At 36.3% G+C, this 12945-nt stretch overlaps 1 protein-coding gene across 1 annotated transcript in view; it reads left to right on the forward strand.

Moving 5' to 3' along the window:
- ATRNL1 (attractin like 1) overlaps window positions 1-12945 on the forward strand; it is a 536524-nt gene that overhangs the window by 414813 nt on the left and 108766 nt on the right. The gene's annotated exons all lie outside the window — the stretch shown is intronic.

Here is a 12945-nt window from a genome sequence, read left to right on the forward strand (position 1 = left end):
TTTTGTGTATGTTGTGTATACTAACTCTATTCAATGTAAAGTGTATAGATGTTCAATTCCTTGCACAGAGTGAAGTTAACAATATTTTAAGATTTCTAAGTAATAGTTTTCTCCTTTGGCATAAAGGAAATCTAAAAATAGTCTGAGAAATGCTGCCTGGAATAAGGCACATCATTTTTTCATATAGACCAATTTTTGTGTGTGTGTGTTTATTACTAAAATATATACTAACACCTCAAAACTTGTTGATGTTTTGACAGAGTCCTTAACTTAAAGAAAGTTTCTAAAAATTCTAGATTGGTTCTGGAATGTATCCAGTCTCTAAATTTACAGAAAACATATTTTTAATCCCTACTTTCTCTTGTTTGTGTGCTTATTTCTGTTGAGTCAGTTCACTCCCATGGGCAAACAGACATTGTAAGAATGCCTTAAACATGATGTATAAGAGATTTTTCTACATGCAGGTTGATGTCCTAATATTTCATACTAACAAGAGAGTAAATTCTCTGCTTACTAGCTTATCAGCTATAAGATCTGTGAATTCACAATTAGTTCTGAAAACCTGATTTTGTTCAGGTTTTTTGAGAAAAATGTATCTTTTAACTTCACAAAATTTATTTGGCACATGTACTGCATAATCAGATGTCTATAGAAATTGTTTGGATAGAAATATATTATTTGTGTGGAACAAAATTGCCAACAAATTTCATGCTCAATTGGAACAATTAGCAGGAATTTTGGCTGACTAGCTACATGTAGGTGTTTCAGCGGTATTGGCATGCTATGAATAGAAATTGTTAAATTATTGTATTATGCATAGTTGCAAATTGGAAGTATCAAAATAAATATTCTGATTATTTTCAAGCAGAAGTGTTTAGATATGTCTGTAAATGTTATGAATAATGACACTGTACATGTCCTATGTTCATTAAAATTAATAAATACAATTTTTCCAACATCTTATTTCATAAAGTAGATAGATAGATACAAAATTCAGTGAATGCAAAACAAAATATATATGTATGTACCTCTAGGATTGTCTTTGAACAAGGCTTGCTTATGGGAATCTTGTCTTTGGATAGCAAATCCACAACAATGAGATTTTTCCAGAATTGTTTAAATAGAACCTACCAAAGCATGGAAATAATTATGCTATCAGGATAACTAAGAAACACGTAGATTGAATTTTTTCTTAGTTTCTTGGAATTTTTTCTTGACTGGGCTTTTCTGTGCACCTGATTTGCACATGCCATTTACTGACAGGCTGCTCTTTCTAGTTATATATATTTTCTTAGTATTTCTTTTGGGTTTAGATCAAAAGTTATTTCTCATCTTTAAAGTAGGACATTTCTCTCTTTAAAAGGAAAGGAGAAGAAGAAGAAATAGATACAGAAGCTACAGTCTTTCATCAGCTATTTCCCATGTTTCCAGATGGAACTGGCTACTGTATAGTGTTTGTTATTTGGCAACTTGTAGTCCTTAGCTTTGCTTCAGAGACTTTACCTGCATGCCGTTTCCTAGCTCTGTACTTGAGTTTCAGTTCTTCCTGCCATCAACAATACATATTGAAACTGCAGCAGACAGGAGACAAAAGTGCAGTGCCTTTGCTTTTTGTCACAGAACTTGACAACCTGCATATATTGTTGGATAATCTGATAGGTTATGCAAGTTTTCACCCAAGTTTTATCGTTCTATAACTTCTATCAAACTAAATTTGAGTCTGAAGTGAATATGAATTCATTGGGTAGAAGGCAATGCACCTGCCCTGGACAGCAGATGCCTAAACCTCACCTAAGCTTCAGAGAGCCATCCAATTTGTTTACTTGCCAAGACTATTCAACCCCGCAGGCACTTTCCTACTTGGTCTACAGACTCAGCTTTCAGAGAGCTATTAGCTAAGCTTTGCCTCAGTCCACAGAAAAGACTGAAATATTATGTCTGGTCAGGACTACAACCAAACTAATTTTGAAGATGGCAACCTTTTGCACAACAGTATAGTGAGAATAGCATTTGTCCATGAGGTAAGAAAGCACTGAGGGGGACTATACCTACATAGCCCTAGGCATCCTGTGGGAGCACACGCTCTTATTTTTACAGCTACAAGAGTGGGTTAATCAGGTGACAAAAGGAGAGCAGGTTAGAGGGAATCTCACTGCTTGGGTGACCTGGACACTCCTCTGGAAGGGGGCAGATGTAAAATGTTCCCTGTGGGCAGGACCCAGAGCTCCAGAGTATGCTCTTTCCACCTTGGTGTCTAACTTTGGTTCTACCTGCTGTGCTTTGTGCATCATGGCTCTTGTATTTCTGTTGCACTGTGGCTCAATTTCAAGAAAAAGAATGGAGTATGTTCCTGTTTAGGTAGACCATGAACCCCCTGGACTGAGTAGAGCCCGAAGCTCAGCTCTCTCCTCACCTGGATCAGGGTCACTGTTCTGACGTCTGCTCTACCATACGAAAGGCAAATGTGGTCCTGCTCTCGTTATGTGCCCATCGTCAGAGCTGCAGGAATTTAATATAAGCATGCTGCATAGCATTCCTCCTTGTTCCCTATGTTCTCAGTGGAAGAGGAGGAGGCCTATTTTTCCCCTTGCATATTGTGAGGGCAGTTTCCTTTTTCACACTGATTGTTTAGAAAGATATAGTAGAAATTACAGGCAGACTAGATCACTTCTTTGGTGTGAGGAACCCAAAATTTCAAAGAGGCTATGAGGAGGCTGGGTATGTAAGTTATAGAGCATGGATTCCATTCACTGGCTTTAGCAAAGCAGAGGTAGAAACATTGCATGAGGTGTTAGTTTCAGTAATAATATCAACAATTTTTTTATTACAGAAAATACCATAATATTAGAACTTGAAAAATGAGTGGGCTTAACCAGGATTTAGAGCCCAATTGTATGATTCTTTAAGGGTCCTGAAGGAGCGTTCTCCTTGTACAATTTCTTTTGGGAATCAAAAGATTATGAATGGTACACTGCAGTAAAGTAGAAGCTGCAGTAAAGTAGAAATTACAAAGGCAGTTAGACTGCAGTGAAATTGGGAAGATCAGTAAGTTTGTATCAGGGCCATCTCTAAAAGAGGAACTCCTTTAAAAAGTAAGCATTATTTGTGATATGTGATCACTTCCAGTTATAGATGTAGTGTACTTTACTTTACAAATCTATTAGAGCTTCCTATAACAGAGACTGTAAAACATTATTGTTCATTACTGTGAAGCAGTAAAGTTTTTAACAGATATGCATGAAATAAAATTTTCCTTTTTTCGTCTATGGTATATATTCATGTTATTGGAATTACATTTAAAGTAGAATTTCGCCTTTGCAAGTGCTATTCCTTATACTATATCCTTGGCAAGATGACCTTTTTCTTATCTTTATTATCCGGCTTTCAGTAAGAAACTGGGAAGTTTAAAGAGACACTTGCTGTCAGCTTCTTGTCTCAACTGTTTAGGCATTTGAAAAAGATGTATAAATATTGAACCAGGTGGAGCTAATATGTAAAGTTATTCTGTTCTAAAAACAACTTAATGATTATTAAAGGAAAAGCCACTGGGCTTTTGGAAAAGCAGACAAGCAATTTATTTTATATTGAGAAGTTTTTCAAATTGTAGGAATCAGAAGGAATCAAATGTACCCTTCTGAACATGCTTAAATATCAGTTTATGTGCAGAAAAGCATTATCCAGTGACTCACAAACATAATTTGTGTTTAAGATTGCCACTAAATATACCAAGAAGCGCTGACATGACTTCGGCAATGAGATCCAGTGAGATCATTTTCCTCTGGGCATATGAATGCTGTAAAGTGCATATTTCACTTTTTTTCATGAAGAATATTTAAAAGTCATATTAAAAGAAATAAAATATATTACCATTTTGTTATAAAAAGAGCCAGCCAAACATCATAAATTGAATATGCATTAAAAAATCTCCAAAACTTACTGTCATGTACTCCTATGTACCTTCAGGACTTAATCATGAGTGTTATTTGAGTTACATTCTCCCATCACTTACTTCCTGAGCTCAGGAAAGGTAGAGTTGCACCAGGTCAAAATCCAGCACAATGTATATCTGCTAGAGCACCATTAAAACTAGACTAATGAAATAGTATACCTACTCTGATGGATTTATTGAGGAATAGTGGATTTGTGTGTATGGCTAAATGCGGAGTAATTGCAGAAATATATTTTTAAAAAATTGAAAAAAAATTTACTTTTTCTCACTTCCCAGTATAATTAAGTGGTAGAAGTAGTACTACAATCTGAATATTTAATTTTCTTTTTCTCCAAAATAGTTGCAGCATCTGTTTCTGTTCTAGTAGAAAACTTCCACAGACAATATCCATTGAAGTGAGTGCACAGCACAGTGTGGTTGTGATCTAGCAACAGTTTATAACCAGTTTGCCACTATTTTGCAAAATAAATAGCTAAAGAAGATTTGAAATAAGATTCTCTAACCCAGATGTCTGTCTTATTAGTGACTTTCTTTTAATGATAAGAAGATGTAACAGCTCAAGGTGGAAAGGAAGTAAGAGGAGAACTGGAAGGGGCGCACGAACAATATAGGACCCTGAAGAAAAGCAATAGTTAATGTGGGGCCATACAGGAAGATGCTTTGATGCTTTGGGAGCAACAATTATATATCCGTAAAATGCACAAAATACACATATATCCATAAAATGGCACAAAACTGCTTCTATATCTCCCCTGATGTGACCTCTTCACTGAGTAATATGTTGATAACATTTGCATGCAACCCAAACCGTATTTCCCAAAGCCTAGACACAGTGCTAAAATTTACATATGCACTGCATATAGCCATTGATATTCACAGCAGGAAATGGCATAAAACCAGAGCATTTAGTGTAGGAGTGTGTGATGTCATGCTTTGTTTTGTTTGATGTATATGTTTTGCCTTGCATTTATGTGAGAGAGCAAAGTCAGAGAAACTTATCTAGAATTCGTGGTAAATGATAGGGAATTTTGTGAAAGTCTGCAGACTAAGTAATATTTTGGTAACATTATTAACCTAATCCTAAGGAACTTATGTCTTCTGTGATACTTGGAATTGGTTTTGTTCCAAAAAGTTCCGTTGTGCAAATGAGGGAAAAAAAAGTTTGATTACAGACCTTTAGGCGGTGTTTTAGATGTGCTGTCTTAGCCACTGAGTATCTTGAAGATAAGGTCTGAAACCTTGAATTTATATTCTTTAAAAAGCCAGCACAGAAAGCAAAGGGTAGGTCTGACATTTTTACAGCAATCTCTGCAATAGCCTTTGCTACTGAAGTATACTCTATTACTCTGCTTCAGATAGTTTTTCAAAGGGCTTAAAATGTCCAAGTATATCATAGAACTGTAGTTGCCCGGAGAGGTGAAAATAGTACAATCAACTCATTATTTTCCAGAATGTGGGGCAACAACTTTAAATCAACTAGGAAAGGCAGAAAGGATTATTCAGAAATGCTGCTTAATGAGAGCTGGGACTGAATGAGAAATTCAAAAGCTCTTCTATACAACGGGTTATATTGATCATTGTTTGGTACATCTGTGTAATTGTAGGGTCTTCCGAATGCTTTCTCCCGCTCACCTCTGCTTGCCCAGTTTTAACTCTAACCAGCTTTTCTTCATCAGTATGCAGATCTTCTCCAAGCACCATTCTGTTTCAGCATTATGATCACTAAGATAGTAATGTGGCAAGCACTTCTGACAGAAGAATCCAGCTATTTGTTAGCTGAGTATTTACAGCACTAGAGACCTCATCTTCTCATCAGCTGTTTTGGAGACTTTATATTAATAGGACCAAGGAACTGATCCTTGTTAGGAGAGTTCATGTTAAGCTGAAATTCAATACTTTTTCTTACTGAATTTGAATTAGGCAGTAAATCTAATCTGTAGAAAACAGCATTCATTGTGCACAATAGAATCATAGAATAATTTACGTTAGAAGGAACCTCTCAAAGTCATCTGTCAGTCAAAGAGACTGGGCATGAGCCAAACCACTGAGCGAAGTCAGGCTACCTTTGATCAGGTTGCTTAGGGCCCTGTCTGATGGTGTTCTGAACATTTCTAAGGATGATGATTCCACAAATTCACTGGCCCCTGTTCAAATGTTTGCCCTCATTGTGAAAGGCCTTTTCTTGATATCTCATCAGAATCTACCTTCTTGCATCTTCTTTCTGCTGCCTGTTGTCTTATCCCTGTGAGAAAAGCACGGCATAGTCGGAGTCAGCAATAAGATTCCTTAGCCTTCTCCTCTTAAGACTGAACAAATCCTGGTATGGTCAGGCTTTCCTCCTAACGCCTAGGCCACCTATATCTCACTGTTTTGTTTGCAAAGATACCATGGAAAACTGAGTCTTGCCAAAGTTGAGGTTAACACCATCCACTGCTGTCTTCCACTGAGCCAGTCGTACCATCACCAAAAGTAACCAGGTTGGTGTGGCAAACTTTGTCTATCATAAATCCATGCTGGCTGTTCCTGATGAAATTCTTATCCTTCATGTGCCAGGACAGGGCTTTTAGGGGGATTTCCTTCATAGTCTTCCCAGGGAAACAGGTTAGGCTGACCAGTCTGAATTCCCCCGATCTTCCTTCTTCCCCTTCTTAAAGATGTGTGTAACATTTGCCTTTTTACAGAGATCAGGAACCTCCCCTGATCACCATGACCAGTCAAAGATGATAGCATTTTCTCAATGACGTTGGTCAGTTCCCTCAGTATCCCATCCGGTCCTGTGTACATTCTATGGACTTGTCTATGTCCAATTTGCTTAAGCGGTCCCCAGCTCATTATTTCTCTACTAGGGGTCCTATGTGTACTCTCTACTAACTCAATCAAATGAAAATCATTAGCAAAAACCAAAGTCTGTGTTGCTCAGGATTTCAGGCTTTTTTTGTGTGCGTGGAATAAAGTTGGATATAAAGTTCTCGCATAAACTAGAGCAACTTTGACGTTAATGTAATCAAAGAACTGCTGTAAAGGAACTTCCTTCAGTAGCAGCATGTAAGAGTGGTCAATGTCTGCTTTTCTTCTGGTATTTCTTGGTGAGACATAATTTTTGAGTTTTTCTTCCTATGCCATCCTGTAAATTCCAGAATTTTTTCCCGACTTTTACATTTTAGTAGTTGCAATGTGTACCTTTGTATACTATGCGCAGTGTTTTTTAAAGATTGTTTTTAAATATTGGCAGTGCATATGCAGTTACAAAACCCAGTTATGAATTTGTGCCTCATGTACGGTGAAATGAGTTCATTTTTTTGAGGTTTTTTTTTCTAGAGGCTTTCTGGTAAACTAGGCACAGTTCACAGGGTAACAAACCAGAAAGGGTTAATGAAGATCCCACTCACAGGCTTTTACCTATCCTTAGCTTTGACCAATTAGTCAATGAAAAACAGCTGCTGTAAAAGCCTCGATCCAAATAAATAACAAATTTGCAGGCTCTCCTGAAAAGGCTGTAGAGTTGTGTTGAGAGATGCTGAAGGAAGAACTTTGTGTGAAAAGCAATGGCTGACCATGGAAAGCAGCCTGGAAACGTGGTGAGCTACGGAAAGAAAAATCTCTCTTCTTTCTTTAATGCAGAGTGACTTCACTGGAGTTCAGTAAAATTAAGGTGAACTGTACTAAAGCTGTTTTCTACGCTGTACAAATTGGCAATGCTATTTAAGTTCTTCAAAGAAGAAACAAAAGAAAAAATAGATTTCAAATACCTATTACTGAGAGTAAATGAGAAAGGTGTTTTTCTCTCTAGGTCTGATTTTGTTTGCTTGGTTTTTCTTTTTTCTTGTTTTCTTTTTTGGTAACATGTCAATCATAGTTTTCTTATTTGTGTGTGCCAGGTGCACTTTAAGAGTGCCCACCATTAAAAATCATCTATCTCTAGTGCATGTTAGTACTTTTTTGCTAGTGTCCCCTCTGAAGCCTACCAGGTAGTCCAGGCAGATGTAGCTTTTCTCCCTAGTACATATTTTCTTTTTTCCATTTTCCATCTTCAGGAAATAGGATGGCCACTCTTCTTAATCATAATAAAGTTTCACTAAAATAGACAGTATCTCCTTTTTGGAACAGGTGTGTTCATCTGACTAATTAAAAAAAATCCCTGCCACATCGTAAAGGCATCATCTTATTTCAGTGATTTATTGATACATTTCAGTCCTTAAGTGTCTAGACTGTATATTTTAGGTCAACAGGTAAGTTAACAAATATAACTGATGCATACAAACATCTGAATAGCATTAACTGTGTATCTTATTACTGGCTCTGGTTGTCAACCAGAGATGACAGAATTGTGTACTCTCAGGTACTGTAGAGTGAGCCATACCAAATACCTTTCTCCTAAGCATGTTAGATCACTAAGCTACATGAACAAAAGAGTCAGTGTGTTAAAAGGATACTCCAATTGCTTTTGCAACAGAGGTGGTCATGGAGTCTGAGCCCTTGTTCAGTAATATCCTTCCAATCTGTCTTCTGATTAGTCTTAGTAATCACTTTGTGTTTGTTCTCACGTAACTAGTATCTCTTCTTTTTCAATTCTTCCAACAGATAAGTCTTATTTAATGACAATCATTGCTATATATTAACTTGTAACTTGGATAATGTAATGTGGGTCCTAATCTTTCAAACAAATTCACATGCAGAACTGTCCTTCCAAAAGTACTCTGTCAAACTTAAAAGCAAGTAGGAAGCTGCAGTTAAGTGTATTCATAAAATTTAGCAGGATCAATTTTATAGTCAATTGCACCATGATAGAATTTACAAACAGAATTACTTGTGTGATTATTGTATCTGTATCTTGGGAGCAAACTCCTGAATACATGATAGAAAACAACTTTGGAAAATGGAGAAGTGGTTATATTGGAAAGTGAATCTTTAGCATTGCATACAAATACTTAACAAAGCAAAAGTAATGAATTATTTAAGCTACCAATTGAGAAACTGTCCTCTGTATATGATCTGACGTTAATAATGCAGACCACTGATCTAATTCTATAGATATTTTAATCTATAATGAATGTGATAATGAATTTATTAAGTGTTACTATTGGTAACCTTTTCCTCAGTTGGAAGTTTCAGTGAATAATTATGAGGTACATACTGAATCTTCTAAAATATGTACTCAGAAATTCACTGTCACTAATTTCATGGAATCATAAGCAACTTGAAGTCTATGTGACACAAGAAATGATACTCAACTGTCTCATCTCTAACAAATGACAGTAATTAGCCATATTTCAAGCAAAAAATAATATATCGCAGATAAAAAACTTCATATTTCATACAGTGCACATTACCAGAGATGTAGGGCCAAAAGAACTTGCACGTTACACTCTTTCATAAGCTATTCTGTCACAGAATATAATATTAAAATTATGCTTGTAAAGTAAATTTTAAGGCAGAGGAAACTTTTGAAAATTGATGGCTCTAATAAGCAGTCAGCATTAGTATTTACTCTGATAAGGACTAAGGGAATACTCATGGGAATTAAAGAAACCCTATGAATCCTTGTTGTGTTGTCTTCCCCATAATAAGGGAATGGCAGTTTGATTTACTTCTGGTTGTTTCCACAGTGACTCAAATAGTATCAGCTTTGCCTTTTTAAAAAGGCTACAAAAAACCCAATTGTTCTCAAGTATTTAAAAATTCTTTGCTGCTTATAAAGCCTAGTATGCATCACTGTCCCTATGATATGGGGGCCTTGGAAATGATCTGTGCAATGGGAATGAGGCTTCCCACATTGAGCGGTGATCCAAATCTTTGCCTTTCAAGATTATAGTGGTCTGAGGTTCAATAGCAAGTAGCTGATTAATACCATAAGGTATTTTATCCCAGTCTCTAAAACCAAGGAGTAGGTTGAGTAGCTGGTAAATACAATTGATTCCATTTACTTGTCGTAAATAAAAGGGTGGAAAGTTGTGCCAGGAGAAATGGTGAGCGATGGAGTGAATAAAAGCTGTGACCTAAACCAAGTTCTGCCCATTGCAGTAGCTGCAATAAGTAATATATCTATACAACTATTGCAAAGCAGCAGAAGAGGGGAACAAAATGTACCTACCCTTTATGGAAAGCATTCCTGTGTGATCACAAAATAAATGTAACACAGATATGTGAGAAAGGTGGCGCATTTTGGAGGGGGATGGTGGTGAGAATGCTATGGTGCAGCTATTGCTACAGTGCTGGGAACACGCACACAAGTGAGGTGTAGCATGGGTGCAGTCTACTGCTACAAAGGGCCATCAGCTTGAAAAAGATGGACACAAACCAGTTTATGCTGCTTTGTGCAAGACTGAGGCATCCTCTCTGATGTTAAGACACACAATCTAGGCTCATTCATAGGAAAACTATAGTACTACCCTGTTTGATTTATATGTTTTTGTGTTCAACTTCTAGAAACTCAAGATTAAAAAGCAGAATTAATGCTTACCTGGCTATGTTCAATAGCATCTTACTGAAAATAGTCAGTCATGTCTATGATTTTTACATGTGATTCTTAACAATTGTTTGCTAGGAATTTCACCCTTGCATAGAATAAAGGGGGGAATATCAATACTTTTAGCATTCTGAAATCCCTTAATCTGCATTCCTGATAAGACTTTCGTACTGATTCTAAGGAGAAAACCCAAGTAACTTCTTTTCAAAAAAAAAAACCAAACCCAACAACTTTTAAAATCTGTTTCCATAAACATAATCTTTAGAGCCTTTTCTAGGATTAAAGGTTTCTTATAAAAATTAATGCATGAAATTTAGTATTTTCTTAATAAATTACAATACTGTTTAAACAGATGTATTTTAAAAGATACATAGCTTTTCTTTAGCAGTACTTGCAGTGGAGTCTTAGGTATTTATACATGTGATGGATTCAGATAATAGTACAAATATCCATGTTACATGATATCAGCACAGATCAAAATTAAAAGGAGTGATTTCAAAGGAATAAAAGGTATTCTTTTAGTGGAACAAATATTCCTGTTGTATGAACACTACCTGAAGTGTCCTGTTGATGTGTTTACATGCTCATAGAAAATCAACACTGTTATACTTTGTGTTTCCTTCCTTATAACATGAAGCTGAGTTATTACTGTACTAATGATGTGGTCCAAAATGTTTTTGAAATGCTGGCAAGGCTCCAGTTTATCTTGCTTTTAAGTGTCACAGTTAACAAAGTGAGATAATTCCAGTATTATTTAAGAGTCATTGTTATAATCTAACCCACATTTGTGGGGTATGGAGTCAGGCTCCCTTAAGTGTGAATGTCCTTTTGCTGATTTATAGTTTTGCATTATTTAAGTAGTAAATTCTGTACAATGCAGATGAGAACCTTTGAGGGAAAGCAAATATTATAGTAATTCAATATTTCAGTAGCCTTGTAGCTATTTGAAACAGTCTATTAATAAATGATGTATATTTTCATCTTTAGGTATAAAAATGCTTCTTATATATCAGTAGATCTCCATCCCACTTTACACACAGGAAAACTGACAAAGAAAAATTGGAAGCAAGCCCAGGGATTTTTTGCTCCCTATCTAGTGACCTACTCGTAAATGACAGTATTTATATTGGCCTTTTCTGTCTTCAATCTAGGTATGGCTTTCAGCATAACAAAAGCCATAAAATATAACCCAGTAATTACTACAGCTTTTCCTAAAAATACAAAGCTTAACTAGAACTTATTCAGAAATATGTTGTCAATTTAAAAACATCAAATGAAGTGTTGGGATAAATTTTTCCCAAAATAGCTTGCTATTGTAATGCCCATTGCTGTAGTAATCCATTTTTAGATGCCTGACTCAGAACTGAATCCAGAGCCACGTGTGGAGCAGAGCCCACCGGGAATACTAAAAAGGGAAGGCTCTGCAAAAGTACCTAAAACAGGTGGCAGAAACCTTCTTGTGTCAAGTCAGGATTCGCATCTAGGAATGGTCTCCTGGAGTTAGGTGCTCATGGTTCTGCTTTTAAAAACAGAAGGAGTGCTGCTGCACTTATACTTTGCACAATAGTTTAGTGCCTCAAACAGTCATTGAAAATATAGGACATGGGTCTTATAGGCCATCATCAGCCAACAGAGTCAAAGAATCATCACTATGACCTGAATGTAAGGCTATGGGCTGCACTTGTCATTTATTGTCATAGTTGTGACTCTGCTATTGTAGAGAAAAGGGTTCTTGATCTCAATAAGCTTGGTGGAAAAAAAACCTGTGACCTAGACTGCTGTCCTGGTAGATGGAAGATATTGGGTATGGGGTTTCTAATCTCTGTGCTAAGTGGTGTTCAAGCCTTTAATCCAATGATACTGTTGTAATGTGTAGTTCATGAGTTGCCCTTTGAGGTAGAATCAAAAACTTTGTATCTCCCTAGCAACCTCTTAACAATAGGTTACAAAATTGTATTTTGTTCTGGCATAATTAATCCTGAATTTTTCATTGTTCTGTAGGAAACTTGAGCAGAAGAATGTTTACTTTAGTATTCCTGCATGTGCTTATGTAAGACATAAACATTGAAGCCATTAACTCTGCTGAGACTGCAGTAAATTCTGAATGTGTGAAAGTTTCTTTATGTACCAATAGGATTTTATTTGGTTTTGGACTTAAGTGCCAGTAAAATAATGCAGAGATTTTTTTGAGGGGGGGACAAACATCATAGGAATAAGTATCTAAATTCTACACATCTTCAGTCCAGTCACAGTTGACCCTTTTGGATCTGGATCTACAGACTTCCAATGGTTAATACTCTTCACCTGTTTTTATGAGTCTTTTTAAAATAATGCATCAGCTTGAGCTGTGATAAATTTAAGAGCCACTTAAGTTTGTTTTGCCTTCATCTATTAACGTGGTCTCAGTCTTGTACTTTTATTGATACTTGTAGATTTTGATTTAATAGTCTTTTAAAAGTTGTTCAGTAAAGCAAATTGAGTTCTTCACATTGCAAAGCATGTTTCCCAGACTACAGATTGCCCTGGAGCT

This window comes from Ciconia boyciana, chromosome 8, assembly GCF_034638445.1.
Source record: "Ciconia boyciana chromosome 8, ASM3463844v1, whole genome shotgun sequence".
Lineage (NCBI taxonomy): Eukaryota > Metazoa > Chordata > Aves > Ciconiiformes > Ciconiidae > Ciconia > Ciconia boyciana.